Genomic DNA, 21563 nt, shown 5'->3' with positions numbered 1-21563 from the left:
TAGGAAAGACTCAAAATTATCGGGGCTCTCTCATTAATATTTTATTATATTAATATCTGTTTTTACTTTGTGAGTCATTAGCGAAATATTTTATTTATATAGATAAACAGCTGTGTATTTTACATTTTTTAGTTTTTTCTCATCATATGATTGTAATATAATAAAAACTTTTGATTGTACTAAAATGCATTTGAAATTTATGTGAATAGAACACATGTATTCCTCCTAAATAAATATTCTAGTAACGGTTATTTTAAAAATAAATGTATACTTATTTCTATGGATATTTAATTTTCTATTTGATTTAGGTAAAGTATATACATATAAAACATATTCAATAGGTAATACATATATTTCCTCTCATAGTTTTTAATACTTTTTAGCTTTTAGTAGCGCCACTCTCAACTACAAAGTATAATCATAAACTCTCAGTGCTAATGTATGTTAGCTACTAATAGCTAGCTTTCTCTGCACTCATGGACCCATGGAGTAAATAGTAAACAGACACTTAAAAAGTTTCATTTCTTTAAAGATGGTAATTACTGTATGTTGTTTCATATAAAGGGCAGTGATTGTTTCAAAGTGTATTCTTCTTTCCCTGCATTCCTCTCTCTCTTCTTTCCCTTTCTCCCTCCCTTCCTCTATCAACTCCCTCCCTCAACTCCCTCCCTTCTTTCCCTCCCACCCTTCTTTCTTTCTTTCCCTCCCTTGCTCCCTTCTTTCACTCCTTTCTTTCCCTCCCTTTTTTCCTCCCCCATTTTCGTCTCTCCCTCCCCACTATTCTCTTCTCTCTCTCTCCCCCTCCCTTATTTCCTTTTTCTACCTTTTCTCCCCTCCACTTCTTTTCTCTTTCTTCTCTCAGGGAGAAAATGGTATGAGATACATGCAATTCAACCCACCTGTATGCAAATGTTTTGCTAGCCCATTGAATTGTTATGAAAAAAAAAACAAAAAACATTTTACACACTGACCCAAAAAAATATTAAGGATAAAAAAGGCCTAAAACCTTTGGGTGTAGAGGGGGGGGGGGCAGCAGAATTTTGAGTGCCTAGGGCAGCAAAAAACCTAAATACGGACAGTGTAAGAGTTCTGAGGTCGCACTAACCAAAACAGGTTAAATAAATTTGTACTCAAACAAGTTTACTTTCAACTTGTAATATGTGCACAAACACCTGCAATAAACCCATTATTTTGCTTGTGTGCAACATTTAGCGCCACTCGTAATCTAGCCCAAGTGTGCACGTGCACAAAATGTGTACTTATAATGCATATTTCCAAAATCATTGTTTTCATTATTGTAAAGTGAGTTTTCCGCCTTTGTTAGTGGACTGAAAAAGAGTGTTCTAGCAGTGCAGCTGAAAGTTCTCTGCCAGGTGAGGCATATTCTTGAAACATTTTACCCTTGAAGATCTCACTGCTTTATCTCACAAACTGAAATGTGAAAAGAATGAGTCAAAATACTCCAACCGTCAAAACATGAAAATAGAGCACATTGTAAGACACAATATGCTGAAAAAGTGTATTATGATTTGTAGTAGCTGAAGTATTTAATATTTAAGTGTACTGCCTGCTCACTGGTCTCCCCGGAGAAGTTTTCCTTTCCAATCTCTCTTTGGGAAAGTCGTGCGGCAAATCAATTGCGAAAACTCCACGTGTGTTATGGCTTTTTCGCATTTGGGGTTGCACAGCTATTACAAGTTGAGAAATAACTTATTTTGCTCACACGTTAAGCCATATAATGCAAACTGTATTCCCAATAGAAGTTAATGGAGAAGACATATAGAAAAAAAAAACACAAAAACATGAAAATGCGAATATTTCATATTGCGAAAATGTTTTCGCATCAAAATATGTTCTATTTAATTCTAAATAGATATTTCTCTATATATGTGAGGATTTTTGGACAGCTATATCTATTTATAGTGACATATGTATATGATTATATAAATGTCTAGATATCTCGAGATTTATATGCAAATATTGCAATAAAAATCCCTCTGAGAAATTGTTTAATGTGCATAAAATTGTAATGTAAAATCTTTTCATTTCCTTGAAAAGTTAAACATATCTCTATACATATAAACCATGTTTCTCTATGTATTTGTATGTATGTCAATGTAAAATCCCTTCATCTGCTTCTTTTTTTTTTAACACCCGAGATCTCATATCTTTGAGCCCTTATAACTTTGTGCAATATTTTTTTTTAATAATTGTAATTAGACAGTGTTAATATTAGTGTAACTGTACTTTGTAATGTATTTTTGAAGTGTTTCGTGAAACTTTTTTGTTGCACAAAGCTGTTAACTACAGCTCTTCGAGCGAGGAAAGGATTGTTGCACAAAAGGCGAATGCGTGCTCACAATCACGATTTTAGCTGTGCAATGGAAATTAATTGCAAAAAGACCACATACTGTAGTTTGTGGAAAACTCATAACGCACTACTTGTAATATTGCCCTATGGTAGGCATCTTGTAGGGACAGCCCCCTTTTTTAGATAATTCCCTGAGGTCAGCCCCTACGAGTGTCAGCGTGATTTGTAACAACTGATCTGGCCATTTTTTTTCCCAATAATGCAGTTTCTTTTTGCAGTGGAAGCAATGTAGTATTGTTAATGCAATACTGCCATGATTATTTAAAAGGACAAAAAAATATTTATATGCTTTAGGGGATATTTTTATTGTCGTTTTATGTTCCTTTTAAGGAATTTATTTTATGATTCAGAAAGAGCATGCAATTTTAAACAACTTTATAATTTATTTCTGTTATCAAATTGTCTTCATTCTCTTGGCATCTTTTGTTGAAATGCAGGGACGTAAGCTCAGGAATTATATTTACAGTCTCCAGTTAAAAGAACTAAAATAGGATATGTTTTTAAAGTTGCAGTAAACTTACAAACGAATTTTATATAATTCTGCACATAGTGCAGAATTATATAACATTAGCTTAGTGGCAGATTTATACATTAAAGGATTGCAGAGAATTTTTATTTAAAAGTTAATTTTTCCAGAACGCATTTTTTGTGCCCGGTCACGCCATTAAACTGAATGTAGCTCGCTTCCGCTCTGGTCTAGTAGCAGGAGCGAGCTACATTCAGTTTAATGGCGCGACCGGGCATGCTGTGACTAGACAGTGTTGCCGTGATTTGCTGATGAAAATCCCGACCTGCTCAGTAGAACAAGGAGCGGCATTCTGGAAAAATTTACTTCTAAATAAAAATTCTCTACAATCCTTTAATGTATAAATCTACCACTAAGCTAATATTATATAACATTGGCTTGTAAGTTTACTGCCCCTTTAAGCGCTCAAGATCCTTATGCTTGTAGTGATCTGGAGGGTGTGTGTTTAAAATCAAAATCTTTATTTAGAAATTAAAAAATGAGTTATGTAACTTTAAAAGAATTTGCAAAGAAAATATTTAGGATATCTCTCATGAGTGTTGACGGCAAATTAAACAGGACTGCTTGCATGCAGGTCAATCACGTCAGACCTAGCAAAACATTCAGGCTTCATGACGAAGAACGATGTGTTGGATGTTCATTTAAAGGGACAGTCTAGTCAAAATTAAACTTTCATGATTCAGATTGGACATGCAATTTTAAACAACTTTCCAATTTATAATCAAATTTGCTTTGTTCTCTTGGTATTCTTAGTTGAGAGCTAAACCAAGGTAGGCTCATATGCTAATTTATAAGCCCTTGAAGGCCGCCTCTTATCTGAATGCACTTGACTGTTTTTCACAGTTAGAGGGCATTAGTTCATGTGTGCAATAAAGATAACATTGTGCTCATGCCCATGGAGTTACTTATGAGAGGGCACTGATTGGCAAAAATGCAAGTCTGTCAAAAGAACTGAAATAAGGGGGCAGTCTGCAGAGGCTTAGATACAAGGTAATCACAGAGGTAAAAGTATATTAATATAACAGTGATGGTTATGCAAAACTAGTGAATGAGTAATAAAAGGATTATCTATCTTTTTAAACAATAAAATTCTGGAAAAGGCTGTCCCTTTAAAGGGTGTCACTCATGAACATGGGTGCAGAGTTTCTTAGAAGAAGAGTCACATTCCTGTGCACAGCGATCAATACTAGAGCTAATGACTTTTCATTCAAAAATAAATTATTAAAATAGTTCATTTTAATCATAGAAATTTTGACATCTTATAGTATGACATTTTATTAATAAATCTTCTGCTGTCCTATAACATTGAAAGCTGTGCAAACATCATGTGACATTTAATTTTGCAGGTGTTCTATGAGTAAAAGTATGTTTATGACTCATATTCTAACAATTATATTCTGGTACATATTTGTTAGTTTAACATGTTTGATACATGAATTAGTCCAGGGGTCGACAAATCTGTTTAAATTTTAGGTGCCAGTATTACCAGTAATAATATTTAGGAGCTAGACAAACTTTTAGGAGTCAGACACAAGTGTTTCTATTTAGATATATGGAGAATTACCCAAAAATGTAGGACTGGCTCCTAGAATTTTACCCCTGGCTCCTGGGTTTGTCAAGACCTGAATCAGTCTATAGTTACTATAATTATATTACTGTTCCTTAAAACAATTGAAATAACTATTAACTAGTGAAGTCACAAACTTAAAATGTTCCGTTCGCGAACAGCGAACGCGAACGTCCGCAAAAGTTCGCAAACAGGCGAACCGGGCGAACCGCCATTGACTTCAATAGGCAGGCGAATTTTAAAACCCACAGGGACTCTTTCTGGCCACAATAGTGATGGAAAAGTTGTTTAAAGGGTACTAACAACTGGACTGTGGCATGCCGGAGGGGGATCCATGGCAAAACTCCAACGTAAAATTACATAGTTGATGCAGAGTCTGTTTTTAATCCATAAAGGGCATAAATCACCTAACATTCCTAAATTGTTTGGAATAACGTGCTTTAAAACATCAGGTATGATTTTGTATCGATCAGGTAGTGTAAGGGTTACACCCGCTTCACAGTGACAGACCAAACTCCCCGTTTAACGCACCGCAAACAACCGCAAACAGTCCATTTGCACAACCGCAAACTCCCCATTTGCACAAGGTTGGATACCAAGCTAGCCATGTCCCGTTCCTTGTCCTCACTGATGTAATTGAAGGTCTCTTCCTCCACTCAGCCACGTACAACACCAAGGGTCCCTGAAAGGTGACAACAAGCCCCCTGGAACGCCTGCTGTGTTTGGTCTTCCACCTCCTCAAAGCCACCTTCCTCCTCTGACTCCTCTTCTTCAGACTCCTCTCTCTGCATTGCCTCTCTCTGCATTATTATAGGGTGTGTTAAGTAGTACTATTCCTATCAGTTTAATCCCTGTTCCGTCCCCTATCAGGGGACGTGTATATGGTATGGATTTTAGGAACCGGGAGATGGAAAAAGATGCTTGGTCGGTCCTCCTACTTCAAATTTGGGGCACTACGCATGCAATCTGTGCCACCAGATAGGAGTGGTGTGTTAAGTAGTACTATTCCTATCAGTTTAATCCCTGTTATGTGCCTTTTTTTATTGTTTTGGTTTTTGAAGCCACAGTGCTGCACCAGAGGCCAGAAAAATTAGGCATGTACACATGCCTGAAAAATTAGGTATTGTTGCAGCCGCTGCTGTAGCAGCGGCCAGAAAAAATGTTTGTTTGTTTCCCAGGCAGAAAGTGCCCTAAAACATTGCGGCTTGAACCCTAGTTGGTGGCGGATAAGTCACGCAAGTCATCCGGCATTCGAAGATAAAATACAGCACAGTGTGGACCATTTTTAGCCCAAGGCAGCTCATCTCATCAGGCCTTTTTTACTCGATTGTATCGCCCAATGTCAGTCCCTTCGGGATCCATCCCTCATTCATCTTAATAAAGGTGAGGTAATCTAAACTTTTTTGACCTAGGTGACTTCTCTTCTCAGTGACAATACCTCCTGCGTCACTGAAGGTCCTTTCTGACAGGACACTTGAAGCTGGGCAGGCCAGAAGTTCTATTGCAAATTGGGATAGCTCAGGCCACAGGTCAAGCCTGCACACCCAGTAGTCAAGGGGTTCATCACTCCTCTGAGTGTCGAGATCTGCAGTTAAGGCGAGGTAGTCTGCTACCTGTCGGTCGAGTCATTCTCTGAGGGTGGACCCCGAAGGGCTGTGGCGATGCATAGGAGTTAAAAAGCTCTGCATGTCCTCCATCAATAACACGTCTGTAAAGCGTCCTGTCCTTGCCGGCGTGGTCGTGGGAGTCATAGGATTACTTTCACCTCTTCCCCTGTTAGATTCCCATTGTGCTGTGACATCACCCTTATACGCTGTGTAAAGCATACTTTTTAATTTATTTTGGAACTGCTGCATCCTTTCCGACTTGCGGTAATTCAGTAACATTTCAGGCACTTTATGCTTATACCGGGGGTCTAGTAGCGTGGACACCCAGTACAGGTCGTTCTCCTTCAGCTTTTTTATACGAGGGTCACTCAACAGGCACAACAGCATGAAAGATCCCATTTGCACAAGGTTGGATGCCGAGCTACTCATGTCCCGTTCCTCGTCCTCAGTGATCTCACTGAAGGTATCTTCTTCCCCCCAGCCACGTACAACACCACGGGTACCAGATAGGTGACAACGAGCACCCTAGGATGCCTGTTGTGGTTGGTCTTCCTCCTCCTCCTCCTCCTCAAAGCCACATTCCTCCTCTGACTCCTCTTCCTCACAATCCTCTTCCAGCGTTGCCGCTGGTCCAGCAAGCGATGCTGATAAGGCTGTTTCTGGTGGTGATGGTGACCACAACTCTTCCTCTTCACACTCATCTACGGCCTGATCCAGCACTCTTCACAGGGCACGCTCCAGGAAGAAAACAATGGTATGATGTCGCTGATGGTGCCTTCGGTGCGACTGACTAAGTTTGTCACCTCCTCAAAAGGACGCATGAGCCTACAGGCATTGCGCATGAGCATCCAGTAACGTGGCAAAAAAATTCCCAGCTCCGCAGAGGCTGTCCTAGCACCCCGGTCATACAAATACTCGTTAATGGCTTTTTCTTGTTGGAGCAGGCGGTCGAACATTAGGAGTGTTGAAATCCAACGTGTCGGGCTGTCGCAAATCAAGCGCCTCACTGGCATGTTGTTTCGCCACTGGATATCGGAAAAGTGCGCCATGAGGAACGCCTCAAATGGCCACACACCTTCCTGGCCTGCTTCAGGACGTCCTGTAAGCCTGGGTACTAATGCACAAACTGTTGTACGATCAGATTACACACATGTGCCATGCACGGTACATGTGTCAACTTGCCCAATTTCAATGCCGCCACCAAATTATTTCCGTTGTCAGAAACCACTTTGCCGATCTCCAGTTGGTGCGGAGTCAGCCACTGATCCACCTGTGCGTTCAGGGCGGACAGGAATGCTGGTCCGGTGTGACTCTCTGCTTTCAGGCAAGTCAACCCCAAGACGGCGTGACACTGCCGTATCCGGGATGTGGAATAGTACCTGGGGAGCTGGGGGGGGTGCCGTTGATGTGAAGCAAGATGCAGCAGCAGAAGAAGACTTAGCCGAGGAGGTTATGGAAGAGGATGGAGTAGGAGGAGTAGAGGAGGTGGCAGCAGGCCTACCTGCAAGTCGTGGTGGTGTCACCAACTCCTCCTCTGCAGAGCCACGCATTCCATGCTTGGCAGCCGTCAGCAGGTTTACCCAATGCGCAGTGTAGGTAATATACCTGCCCTGACCATGCTTTGCTGACCAGCTATCAGTGGTCATATGGACCCTTGCCCCAACACTGTGTGCCAGACATGCCATTACTTCCTTTCACACAATCGAGTACAGGTATGGGATTGCCTTTTGTGCAAAGAAATTTCGGCCGGGTACCTTCCACTGCGGTGTCCCAATAGCTACAAATTTTTGGAACGCCTCAGACTCCACCAGCTTGTATGGTAAAAGCTGGTGGGCTAAGAGTTCAGACAAGCCAGCTGTCAGACGCCGGGCAAGGGGGTGAATTTGTGACATTGGCTTCTTACGCTCAAACATGTCCTTGACAGACACCTGACTGTGGGCAGATGAGCAGGAACTGCTCCGGAAGAGAGACGGAGTGGCGGATGGTTGAGAGGGGGCAAGTGGTTGACGTGGCTGAAGATGCTGGACCAGGAGGAGGATGGCGGCTTTGAGTTTGTGTGCTGCTTCTATTCATGTGTTGATACCATAGGCGTTTGTGATGTGCGATCATGTGCCTTCACAAACCAGTTGTACCTAGGTGGGTGTTGGACTTCCCACGACTCAGTTTCTTTTGGAACAGGTTGCAAATGGCATCGCTGTTGTCAGAGGCAGACACACAAAAAAAATACCACACTGCTGAGCTCTGCGATGACGGCATTCTGGTGGTGGCAACAGCATGCATTGATTGGCGTGCTGTCTGGCTGACCCCGGGTGCCAATGCATGCTGTCTGACTGTGCCACTAGCTCCTTGCGACGACCTCCCCCTGCTTCCAACTTGTCTCCTCCTCCTCTCTGTCTCCCCATCTGAACTTTCCCCCTGTTCTTCTTCTCTTCTAGCGGGCACCCACGTGACATCCACGGACGCATCGTCATCATCAACCGCTTCACTTGTATCTGACAAATCAACAAAGGAAGCAGCAGCCGGTACAACATCATCATCATCACACCGTACGTCCATGTCTGTAATGCTGCCTGACTGAGACATATCACTGTTATCTACATCCTCTGTCAATGATGGTTGCGCATCACTCATTTCTTCCAACTAATGTGTAGAAAACTCCTCTGGCAGATCAAGTGAAGCGGCTGTGGTGCTAGTGTTGGTGGTGGCGGCAGGCGGGCGAGTGGTAACTTGAGAGGTGCCCGAAGATAAGCTGGAGGAGGATGGTGCGTCAAGGTTCGGAGTGGAAGCTATAGAAGATTGGGTGTCCTGTGTTAAAAAGTCAACTATTTCCTCAGAAATCTTTGAGTTCATGGGACGTGGCCTCTGAACACTGGGCATTATTCTAGGGCCAAAGGGAATCACAGCACCACGACGGCACCTGCGGGGTGGCCTGCCTCTGCCTGTCATTTTTTTTAAATGTACACTTATTACACTACTATTAAACAAGATATGAGTGGTGGCACTGGGCAAGTGGGCACAGTATACGCTGTGAGCCTGACACAAAAAAGCAGACTGATGTTTCACAGTCCAAAAAGTTTTTTTTTTTTAAATGTACACTTACACTACTATTAAACAAGATCTGAGTGGTGGCACTGGGCAAGTGGGCCCAGTATAAGCTGTGAGCCTGAAACAAAAAAGCAGACTGATGTTTCACAGTCCAAAAAGTTTTTTTTGTTTTTAAATGTACACTTACACTACTATTAAACAAGATATGAGTGGTGGCACTGGGCAAGTGGGCACAGTATACGCTGTGAGCCTGACACAAAAAAGCAGACTGATGTTTCACAGTCCAAAAAGTTTTTACTTTTTAAATGTACACTTACACTACTATTAAACAAGATATGAGTGGTGGCACTGGGCAAGTGGGCCCAGTATAAGCTGTGAGCCTGACACAAAAAAGCAGACTGATGTTTCACAGTCCAAAAAGTTTTTTTTGTTTCTAAATGTACACTTACACTACTATTAAACCAGATATGAGTGGTGGCACTGGGCAAGTGGGCACAGTATACGCTGTGAGCCTGATATAAAAAAGCAGACTGATGTTTCACAGTCCAAAAAGTTTTTTTTGTTTTTAAATGTACACTTACACTACTATTAAACAAGATATGAGTGGTGGCACTGGGCAAGTGGGCACAGTATACGCTGTGAGCCTGACACAAAAAAGCAGACTGATGTTTCACAGTCCAAAAAGTTTTTATTTTTTTAAATGTACACTTACACTACTATTAAACAAGATATGAGTGGTGGCACTGGGCAAGTGGGCACAGTATAAGCTGTGAGCCTGACACAAAAAGCAGACTGATGTTTCACAGTCCAAAAAGTTTTTTTTGTTTTTAAATGTACACTTACACTACTATTAAACAAGATATGAGTGGTGGCACTGGGCAAGTGGGCACAGTATATGCTGTGAGCCTGACACAAAAAAGCAGACTGATGTTTCACAGTCCAAAAAGTTTTTATTTTTTTAAATGTACACTTACACTACTATTAAACAAGATATGAGTGGTGGCACTGGGTAAGTGGGCACAGTATACGCTGTGAGCCTGACACAAAAAAGCAGACTGATGTTTCACAGTCCAAAAAGTTTTTATTTTTTAAATGTACACTTACACTACTATTAAACAAGATATGAGTGGTGGCACTGGGCAAGTGGGCACAGTATACGCTGTGAGCCTGACACAAAAAAGCAGACTGATGTTTCACAGTCCAAAAAGTTTTTTTTTTTTTAAGTGTACACTTACACTACTATTAAACAAGATATGAGTGGTGGCACTGGGCAAGTGGGCACAGTATACGCTGTGAGCCTGACACAAAAAAGCAGACTGATGTTTCACAGTTCAAAAAGTTTTTTTTTGTTTTTAAATGTACAATAACACTACTATTAAACAAGATATGAGTGGTGGCACTGGGCAAGTGGGCACAGTATATGCTGTGAGCCTGACACAAAAAAGCAGACTGATGTTTCACAGTCCAAAAAGTTTTTATTTTTTTAAATGTACACTTACACTACTATTAAACAAAATATGAGTGGTGGCACTGGGCAAGTGGGCACAGTATACGCTGTGAGCCTGACACAAAAAAGCAGACTGATGTTTCACAGTCCAAAAAGTTTTTATTTTTTTAAATGTACACTTACACTACTATTAAACAAGATATGAGTGGTGGCACTGGGCAAGTGGGCCCAGTATAAGCTGTGAGCCTGACACAAAAAAGCAGACTGATGTTTCACAGTCCAAAATGTTTTTTTGTTTTTAAATGTACACTTACACTACTATTAAACAAGATATGAGTGGTGGCACTGGGCAAGTGGGCACAGTATACGCTGTGAGCCTGACAAAAAATCAGACTGATGTTTCACAGTCCAAAAAGTTTTTTGTTTTTAAATTTACACTACTGTTACACCAGATATGAGTGGTGGCACTGGGCAAGTGGGCACAGTATACGCTGTGAGCCTGGCACCCACGCTGGCAGGCAGGCAACTGCAATTAGATTACACAAGCAGACTGATGTTTCACAGTCAAAAAAGTTTTTTTTTTTTTAATTTACACTACTGTTACACCAGATATGAGTGGGGCCACTGGGTAAGTGGGCACAGTATACGCTGTGAGCCTGGCACACACGCTGGCAGGCAGGCAACTGCAATTAGATTACACTAGCAGACTGATATTTCACAGTCAAAAAAGTTTTTTTTTTTTTAATTTACACTACTGTTACACCAGATATGAGTGGTGGCACTGGGCAAGTGGGCCTGGCACACACGCTGGCAGGCAGGCAAATGCAATTAGATTACACTAGCAGACTGATGTTTCACAGTCAAAAAAAAAATTATGTTCTAGCCCTAAAAAGGGCTTTTTGGGGTGCTGTCCTTACAGCAGAGATCAGATGAGTCCTTCAGGACTGTAGTGGACACTGAATACACTAGCCTAGCTATCAATTTCCTTATTAAATCACCAGCAGCTACACTGTCCCTCCTCTCACTAACAATGCAGCTTCCGAATTAATCTAAAATGGCTGCTGTCCAGGAGCTGGGAGGGTCTGCTGCTGATTGGCTGGAATGTGTCTGCAGACTGTGAGATACAGGGTCAAAGTTTACTCAATGATGACGAATAGGGGGCGGATCGAACATCGCATATGTTCACCCGCCGCGGCGAACGCGAACATGCTATGTTCGCCGGGAACTATTCGAGACATCACTACTACTAACTAGAAACATGCTGCTATTCCCTGTGTTTCAGTTCACTGGCTATAAGGGGTTAAAGGGACATTTGATCACAACAATTGAACATATTAAAAAAATAGCATCTGCATGAAAAATATAAAGGAATAATAGTCTCTGATGGCTCTGTTGACTGAATGGCTCAAACAGTACCTGCAATAGCTGTTCAAAACTTTGGGCAGTAGCTGAGCATCCTGGTAGGTTCTGCTCAGCCATTTATAAATTGATAAGCTCAGTTCCCTTTAAAGGGACACGCTTTAAGATTTTTATATAAAGTGTTTACTTGTTTAGTAAAATACTTTGCAATACATTTCTTTCATGTAATTGGTAAGAGTCCATGAGCTAGTGACGTAGGGGATATACAATCCTACCAGGAGGGGCAAAGTTTCCCAAACCTCAAAATGCCTATAAATACACACCTCAACACACCCACAATTCAGTTTTACAAACTTTGCCTCCTATGGAGGTGGTGAAGTAAGTTTGTGCTAAGATTTCTACTTTGATATGTGCTTCTCAGCATTTTGAAGCCTGATTCCTCTCAGAGTACAGCGAATGTCAGAGGGACGTGGAGAGTATTACCTATTGAATTAAGTGATTTTCCTAAAGGGGGTCTATTTCATAGGTTCTCTGTTATCGGTAGTAGAGATTAATCTCCTACCTCCCTTTTCAGATCAAAGATATACTCTCATATACCATTACCTCTACTGATAACTGTTTTAGTACTGGTTTGGCTATCTACTTTATGTAGATGGGTGTCTTTTGGTAAGTATGTTTTTTATTTCTTAAGACACCTCAGCTATGGTTTGGCACTTTATGCATTTATATAAAGTTCTAAATATATGTATTGTACTTATATTTGCCATGAGTCAGGTTCATTTATTTCCTTTTGCAGATTGTCAGTTTCATATTTGGGAAAGTTAATATTGATGAAATATTTTTCTTACCTGGGGTTTAGTCTTTTTTTCAATTGACTACTTGTTTTAATTTGCGGGCTGTCTTAGGCTCGCGGGTGCGCTAAATGCCACACTTTTATGCTTCATTCTTGGCGCGAGAATATTTTGGCGCGAAAAGGGCACGTCCGTTGACGCAAGTTCTTCATTTCCAGCGTCGTAGTTGACGCAGGGGTTCACACAGAGTTGCGTCATTAGTGACGCGAGTGTGTCTCTTCCGGACATGGTTGGCGCCAAAATATTTTCTAGTTACGTTGTGCGTCATACTTGGCGCCAAATTTTTTTCATTATTTATTGCCCCATTGCTTTTGCCTCTTGCCTTTTTCTAAGTCAGAGGGCTATGCTATTTGCATTTTTTCCCATTCCTGAAACTGTCATATAAGGAAATTGATAATTGTGCTTTATATGTTGTTTTTCTTTTACATTCTGCAAGATGTCTCAATCTGATCCTGCCTCAGAAGTATCTGCTGGAACTTTGCTGCCTGACATAGGTTCTACCAAAGCTAAGTGCATTTATTGTAAAATTGTGGAGATTATATCTCCTAATGTCATTTGTATTAGTTGTCATGATAACCTTTTACATGCAGATAGAGTGTCCATTAGTAATAGTACATTGCCAGTTGCAGTTCCTTCAACTTCAAATGTACATGATATACCTGTGAATTTTAAAGAATTCGTTACTGATTCTATTCAGAAGGCTTTGTTTACATTTCCACCTTCTAATAAGCGTAAGAGGTCTTTTAAAACTTCTCATAAAGTTGATGAAATTTCAAATGACCAACAACATAATGAATTATCCACTTCTGATGAGGATCTATCTGATTCAGAAGATCCTTCCTCAGACATTGACACTGACAAATCTACTTATTTATTCAAAATAGAGTATATGCATTTTTTGTTAAAAGAAGTGTTAATTACTTTGGATATTGAGGAAGCTAGTCCTCTTGATATTAAAACTAGTAAACGTTTAAATGCTGTTTTTAAACCTCCTGTGGTTACTCCAGAGGTTTTTCCTATTCCTGATGCTATTTCTGACTTGATTTCTAAGGAATGGAATAAGCCAGGTACTCCTTTTAATCCTTCTGCAAGGTTTAAAAAATTGTATCCTTTACCAGCGGTTGCAATAGAGTTTTGGGAAAAAATGCCCAAAGTTGATGGGGCTATTTCTACTCTTGCTAAACGAACCACTATTCCTATGGAAGATAGTACTTCCTTTAAAGATCCTTTAGATAGGAAGCTTGAATCTTATCTAAGGAAAGCCTATTTATATTCAGGTCATCTTTTCAGGCCTGCAATTACTTTGGCTGATGTTGCAGCTGCTTCAACTTTTTGGTTGGAGAATTTAGCGCAACAAGAATTGGATTCTGACATATCTAGCATTGTTCGCTTACTGCAACATGCTAATCATTTTATTTGTGATGCCATTTTTTATATTATCAAAGTTGATGTTAGATCCATGTCTTTAGCTATTTTAGCTAGAAGAGCTTTGTGGCTTAAATCTTGGAATGCTGATATGACATCTAAGTCTAGATTACTATCTCTTTCTTTCCAAGGTAATAATTTATTTGGTTCTCTGTTGGATTCTATTATTTTAACTGTTACTGGGGGGGAAAGGAGTTTTTTTGCCTCAGGATAAAAAACCTAAAACGGTGGTTTTCGTTCCTTTCGACAAAATAAGGAACAAAAACCTAATCCTTCCCCCAAGGAATCTGTTTCCAATTGGAAGCCTTCCTCAAATTGGAATAAATCCAAGCCTTTCAAGAAACCAAAGTCAGCCCCTAATTCCGCATGAATGTGCGGCCCTCATTCCAGCACAGCTGGTAGGGGGCAGATTAAGGTTTTTCAAGGATGTTTGGATAAATTCTGTCCAAAATCAATGGATTCAGAGCATTGTCTCTCAGGGGTACCAAATTGGATTCAGAGTAAGACCTCCTGTGAGGAGATTTTTTCTCTTGCGCATCCCAGTGAATCCAGTAAAAGCTCAGGCTTTCCTGAAGTGTGTTTCAGATCTGGAGGTTTCAGGGGTAATCATGCCGGTTCCTTTTCAGAAACAAGGCCTGAGGTATTATTCAAATCTATTCATTGTCCCAAAGAAAGAAAATTCATTCAGACCAGTTCTGGATCTGAAAATTTTGAATCATTATGTAAGAGTACCAACTTTCAAGATGGTAACTATAAGGACTATTCTGCCTTTTGTTCAGCAAGGACATTATATGTCTACAATAGACTTGCAGGATGCTTACCTTCATATTCCGATTCATCCGGAACATTATCAGTTCCTGAGATTCTCTTTTCTAGACAAGCATTACCAATTTGTTGCTCTTCCATTTGGCCTAGCAACAGCTCCAAGAATCTTTTCAAAGGTTCTGGGTGCCCTACTCTCTGTAATCAGAGAAAAGGGTATTGCAGTGTTTCCTTATTTGGACGATATTTTGATACTAGCTCAGTCTTTACGTTCTGCAGAATCTCACACGAATCAACTTGTGTTGTTTCTTCGAAAACATGGTTGGAGGATCAATTTACCAAAAAGTTTTTTGATTCGTCAGACAAGGGTCACCTTTTTAGGTTTCCAGATAGATTCAGTGTCCATGACTCTGTCTCTAACAGACAAGAGACATTTGAAATTGGTTGCAGCATGTCGGCACCTTCAGTCTCAGTCATTCCCTTCAGTACCTATGTGCAAGGAAGTTTTAGGCCTCATGACTGCAGCATCGGACGCAATTCCTTTTGCTCGTTTTTACATGAGACCTCTCCAGCTTTACATGCTGAGTCAATGGAGCTGGGATTATACAAAGATATCACAATTAATATCCTTAAATCCCAATGTTCGACACTCTCTGACATGGTGGTTAAATCACCAGTGTTTAGTTCAAGGGGCCTCTTTTGTTCGGCCAACCTGGACTGTGATCACAACAGATGCGAGTCTTTCAGGTTGGGGAGCTGTCTGGGGATCTCTGACAGCACAAGGAGTTTGGAAATCTCAAGAGGCGAGATTACCAATCAATATTTTAGAACTCCGTGCAATTCTCAGAGCTCTTCAGTTTTGGCCTCTGTTGAAGAGAGAACCGTTCATTTGTTTTCAGACAGACAATATCACAACGGTGGCATATTTCAATCATCAGGGTGGGACTCACAGTCCCCTAACTATGAAAGAAGTATCTTGGATACTTGTTTGGGCGGAATCCAGCTCTTGTCTAATTTCTGCGGTTCATATCCCAGGTGTAGACAATTGGGAGGCGGATTATCTCAGCCGTCAGACTTTACATCCAGGGGAGTGGTCTCTCCATCCAGATGTGTTTTCTCAGATTGTTCAGATGTAGGATCTTCCAGAAATAGATCTGATAGCCTCTCATCTAAACAAGAAACTTTCCAGATACCTGTCCTGGTCCAGGGATTCTCAGGCGGAAGCAGTAGATGCGCTGACACTTCCTTGGTGTTATCAACCTGCTTATATCTTCCCGCCTCTAGTTCTTCTTCCGAGAGTGATCTCCAAGATCATCATGGAACAATCGTTTGTGTTGCTGGTGGCTCCAGCTTGGCCCCACAGGTTTTGGTATGTGGATCTTGTTCGGATGTCCAGTTGCCAACCTTGGCCACTTCCGTTAAGGCCGGACCTACTGGCTCAAGGTCCATTTTTCCATCAGGATCTCATATCATTAAATTTGAAGGTATGGATATTGAATGCTTAGTATTAAGTCATAGAGGCTTCTCTGACTCAGTAATTAATACTATGTTACAAGCTTGTAATTCTGTCTCTAGGAAGATTTATTATCGAGTTTGGAAGATTTACATTTCATGGTGTTCTTCTCATAAATTCTTTTGGCATTCTTTTAGAATTCCTAGAATTTTACAGTTTCTCCAGGATGGTTTGGATAGGGGTTTGTCTGCAAGTTCCTTGAAGGGACAAATCTCTGCTTTTTCTGTTTTATTTCACAGAAAGATTGCTAAACTTCCTGATATTCACTGTTTTGTACAGGCTTTAGTTCGTATTAAGCCCGTCATTAAATCAATTTCTCCTCCTTGGAGTCTTAATTTGGTTTTGAAGGCGTTACAGGCTCCTCCATTTGAGCCTATGCATTCTTTGGATATTAAACTACTTTCTTGTAAAGTGTTGTTCCTTTTGGCCATCTCGTCTGCTAGAAGAGTGTCTGAGCTATCTGCTCTTTCTTGTGAATCTCCTTTTCTGATTTTTCATCAGTATAAGGTGGAAAACTTTGCCCCTCCTGGTAGGATTGTATATCCCCTACGTCACTAGCTCATGGACTCTTGCCAATATGAAAGAAATTAATTTATCAGGTAAGTTCTTACATAAATTATTTTTCATTACATATTTTGCCTCCTTTCCATGTAATTTAGTTCTAAAATTGTGTATTTTCTAATTCTTAGAGAAGGATATGCACACTGCAGACTTCTCGATGATAAACCTGCTACAAATCTTCCCCTAATTGGCTTTAGCTGATAACAGCTGCTAAACAGTGCAATTTATACTAGCATAATGACTGTGACTAGCCTTGTCAGCCACAGACCCAAGCATGGATTAGCTTCTCTAAATGAAACAAGTTGTGGGAGGAAGTTTGACTCTTAAAAAATAGTTGCAGCAAGCAACACAAATTTGTTTTAAAAATGTTTATAATTGGCTGATGTGTTATTCTATAGCAAAACAACACAAATATGTTGTAATTACAAGGTATTTTTGCATCCCTTTCAATGTAAATTGGACACTAATTGCAGGATGGTAGGAAGATATGAATTTGTAAGTGGCATGAAACTGCAGCTTCATATCTGAGAAGCATGTTGTAATGAATAATGTAGATTTGATTTGAAATGAGAATTCTCTCTATGCTTTCTTTTCACTCATTTCCCTAACATCAGAACAAAATGATCCTTGCTAACCAGTCATAACTCTCTGCACGTATATCATGAGCAAGCACTGTTATTTCTGCATGTGCAATAGAAGAAAGAGGGGGTAGTTTTGTTCTGTCAATAATAGTTTATTAAACAGTTTTTAAATGCATAGAACAAAAAGCATTACTAATTTCCACTCTATGTTCAAATTATAACTATATATTTTTATACATAAAATGATATGCTTAGCTGTATTGTGATGTCCACAGGGTTAACCAAGCCTTTAGCTTTAACCAGGTTATCACAGCCAAGTCACTTGAGGCAAACCTGTTACTTGGTTCAGTGGGGGGCAAGGGTTAGCAAACACTCACTAGTCTGTACTTGACCCAGAAAATGCCCCCCCCCCATGCTTCATGCTGCCACTACCAAAGATTATTATATGGGAAATCTTTTGTAGATAGATTAAAAGGACAGTCTAGTCAAAATGTCATGATTCACGTAGGGCATGTCATTTTAAACAACTTTCCATTTCACTTATATCATCAAATTTGCTTTGTTCCCTTGGTATTCTTTGTTGAAAGTTAACCTATGTAGGCTCATATGCTAATATCTAGGCCCTTGACGGCTGCCACTTATCTCAGTGAACTTTTAGTTAAGTGTGCCATATAGATAACATTGTGCACATTCCGTGGAGTTACCTAAGAATCAACACTGATTGGCTAAAATGCAAGCCTGTCAAAAGAACTAAAAAACTGAACAGTTTACAGAGGTATAGTTACAAGGTAATCACATAGGTAAAAAGTATATTAATACAACCATGTTGGTTATCCAAATCTGGGAAATGGGAAATAAAGGGATTATCTTTTCAAACAATAAAAATTCTGGGGTAGACGGGCCCTTTAAAAAGCCCAAAACTAAATTTTGAGAGAAAAAAAATCTAACTAAAACACAATACTGATATATTTGTCTTTTCAGTAGTGTGGTTCAGATATTAGCCAAATGCAGGGTTTAATAAATGAATATGTATTATGAACAAAAAGATACAGTTCATTTATAAAGACAAAAAAAGAATTACCAAACAAAATGACACAAGGTAAAAACACTTAAAATAAAAAGGAGAAAAAAAAAACAGAACCTAGTACTATACCAGCATAGATTTCTGTCCCAAGAGAGATTGGAAAAGGAAAAATGGTCACCCACACTATTGTCTGTAGCCTTATTTAACCAAATTCAACATTAGCTACATTTTTGGCTTCAGTCAGGTTTCTGGCCAATCAGCTTTTAGAGAGGGGGCAAGGAATGTAGCCACCCCTTTTATAGCAGGTCATAAACTATCTGAAATTATAAGACACATTATAATTTCATTTAGGTATATACACTTGTGATCAATCACATCATAGAATCATGGGAATTATTTTGATACCAGACATCGCATATCTGTCATATTCTGTCACACATTATTAACATGAAATGATTATGTATGTATATATTAAAGGGACATGAAACCCAAAATATTTATTTCATGATTAAGATGGACAATACAATTTTAAACAACATTCAAATTTACTTCTATTATCTAATTTGCTTCATTTTTTATATATCCTTTGTTGAATAAATAGCAATACACATGGGTGAGCCAATCACACGAGGCATCTAGGTGCAGCCACCAATCAGCAGCTACCAGCCTATTCAGATATGTTTTTGAACAAAGAATGTCCAGAGAATGAAGCAAATTAGAAAATAGTTGTAAATTGGAAAGTTGTTTGAAATTGCAGGTTCATTCTAAATCATGAAACATTTGGGTTTTATGTCCCTTTAAGTCTGATTTAAGATATTTACCAGATTTTGCTGAAGGAATGTCTGTTCTCTTCAGTAATTCAGAGGAATTCCCTTTTTAACCAAAACTAATTAAATGTCTTAACACACAACATCCCAGATCCTATTTACTTCAGGATATTATCATGTATCTGTAAGTATTTGTGTAAGCACATACTGCCTATTTTCTGTCAATCAATAATACTGATGCCTAAACCCCCCCTGTATCTTTGCTGTTAGTGCAAACAATGATTTTGGGGTTCATTTATGAAACTGCATTAGCAGCTTTGCAGCCTATGCAGTGCAGGTTTGCACAAAGAAGTGTGCAACCACAATTTATTTAGCCATGGTCATAAGACTGCTGCTTCCTAACCTCTCCGCCATAAAAATATCCCAATCTGGTCAGACCACTATGATTATACAAAGTGATCAAAAATAACAAAAGGTTAGCGCCATAAGCCAGGGATATATATATATATATATACACTCACCGGTCACTTTATTAGGTACACCTGTTCAGTTGCTTGGTAACACAAATTGCTAATTAGCCAATCACATGTCAGCAACTCAATGCATTTAGGCATTTAGACATGGTGAAGACGACTTGCTGAAGTTCAAACCAAGAATCAGAATAGGGGATTAAGTGACTTTGAACGTGGCATGGTTGTTGGTGCCAGACGGGCTGGTCTGAGTATTTAAAAAAACTAAATAGCGAAGCCAAAGCTTCAAGATAGAGAAAGTGCGCTAACAAGCTGAAAGTATACACACCATATAAGGAATTGAAGTGAAAATATAATAAACATATAGAATAAGATACACAAATATATACACTAAAAATAGGGACGTCTCCCTGTAATGTAAATACAACTGGGAAAAAATCCTAATGAAAAAACAGGTTAAAACCTATAAATGATGAATAATGCAGATACTAATTGATAATCTATGACATAAAAAAGATATAGCATAAAAATGATAATTAAAAGATATGGCATAACAGTGATATCATAAAATAAAATAAAACTTAAAAGACAAGCACCAAGTTCATATGTATCAACACAGTGCAGGTGGCCGTATGCAAATGAATGCCGATATTGGAACAGTGGAAAGAAAATAACGGCTTGTACCACAAATAGATACAGTTTACTGTACCGAAAGTCAAGAGAGTGTTCAGAGGGTGTTACCGAGGAGAAGAAATCCTTCGGTCAAGGCTTGGACCGCGGCTGCAGTAACTGCCGTTCCTGGAGATAGAAGTGTGCAAACCTCTGCACATGTGAGTCGGCGTCTGACGTCACAGGCTTCTCATCGGCTCCTCTCAGGGTGTTACTCGCTGCTCCAGCAGCGTAAAGGAAAAGCAGCTGATTGCTGTGTCCTGGTGGGAACTTTCTGTGAAGGCAGACTTGGCTGCTGTAGGTATGTTTAATGATCCAATACAATAATGGGGCACAAGTTATCCCTCACCTTGGGATATTCAAAGATGCTGGTAACCCGGGTTTAAAGTTGCAGTACAGGCTGTACTGAAATATCCCTTGCTGTTTCAAAGTCCCAGTGTCACAGTGTCACAAATGCAAGCAACGCGTTTCGCCCTCCCTTGGGCTTTATCAAGATGCATGTGACAGGTAACTGGGAGCCTTTTAAATGATCCATTTGGTTTTGATTGGTTGGTGGATTCAGTTGTACAGGTAACACCCTCCAGGTAATTAAGGTGGTATCTCTTTTGCTTTCACCTTTGAGATTGTTATTGTTGAGTTGTTAAGGTAACACCCTCCAGGTACTTAAGGTGGTATATGCTTCATTCAGTCATTAAAGATTCTTTGTGCATGTCTAATATAGAAGAACATTTCCATAAAAAATACATATATCTGTGTAATACATTATCACTATCAGTGGTATCATAACCATAAAACCGTATTGAATTTGTAGGATTAATCACTTATAGATATAATTCTAAACCAAAAAATACTTTTACAGAATATAAAATATCTACCATGGGTGCCCTAATGTGTTAAAAAAAGGGAGAGGGGTATTTATATATAAAATATATATATATATATATATATATATATATATCAGTGCATAATAATTAGGAGTGAGTGAATGAATGAATATATAGCGGTGTATTCAAAATTC

This window comes from Bombina bombina, chromosome 5 (assembly GCF_027579735.1).
Source record: "Bombina bombina isolate aBomBom1 chromosome 5, aBomBom1.pri, whole genome shotgun sequence".
Lineage (NCBI taxonomy): Eukaryota > Metazoa > Chordata > Amphibia > Anura > Bombinatoridae > Bombina > Bombina bombina.
The sequence above is the reverse complement of the archived record's forward strand: the minus strand, read 5'-3'. Positions refer to the sequence as shown.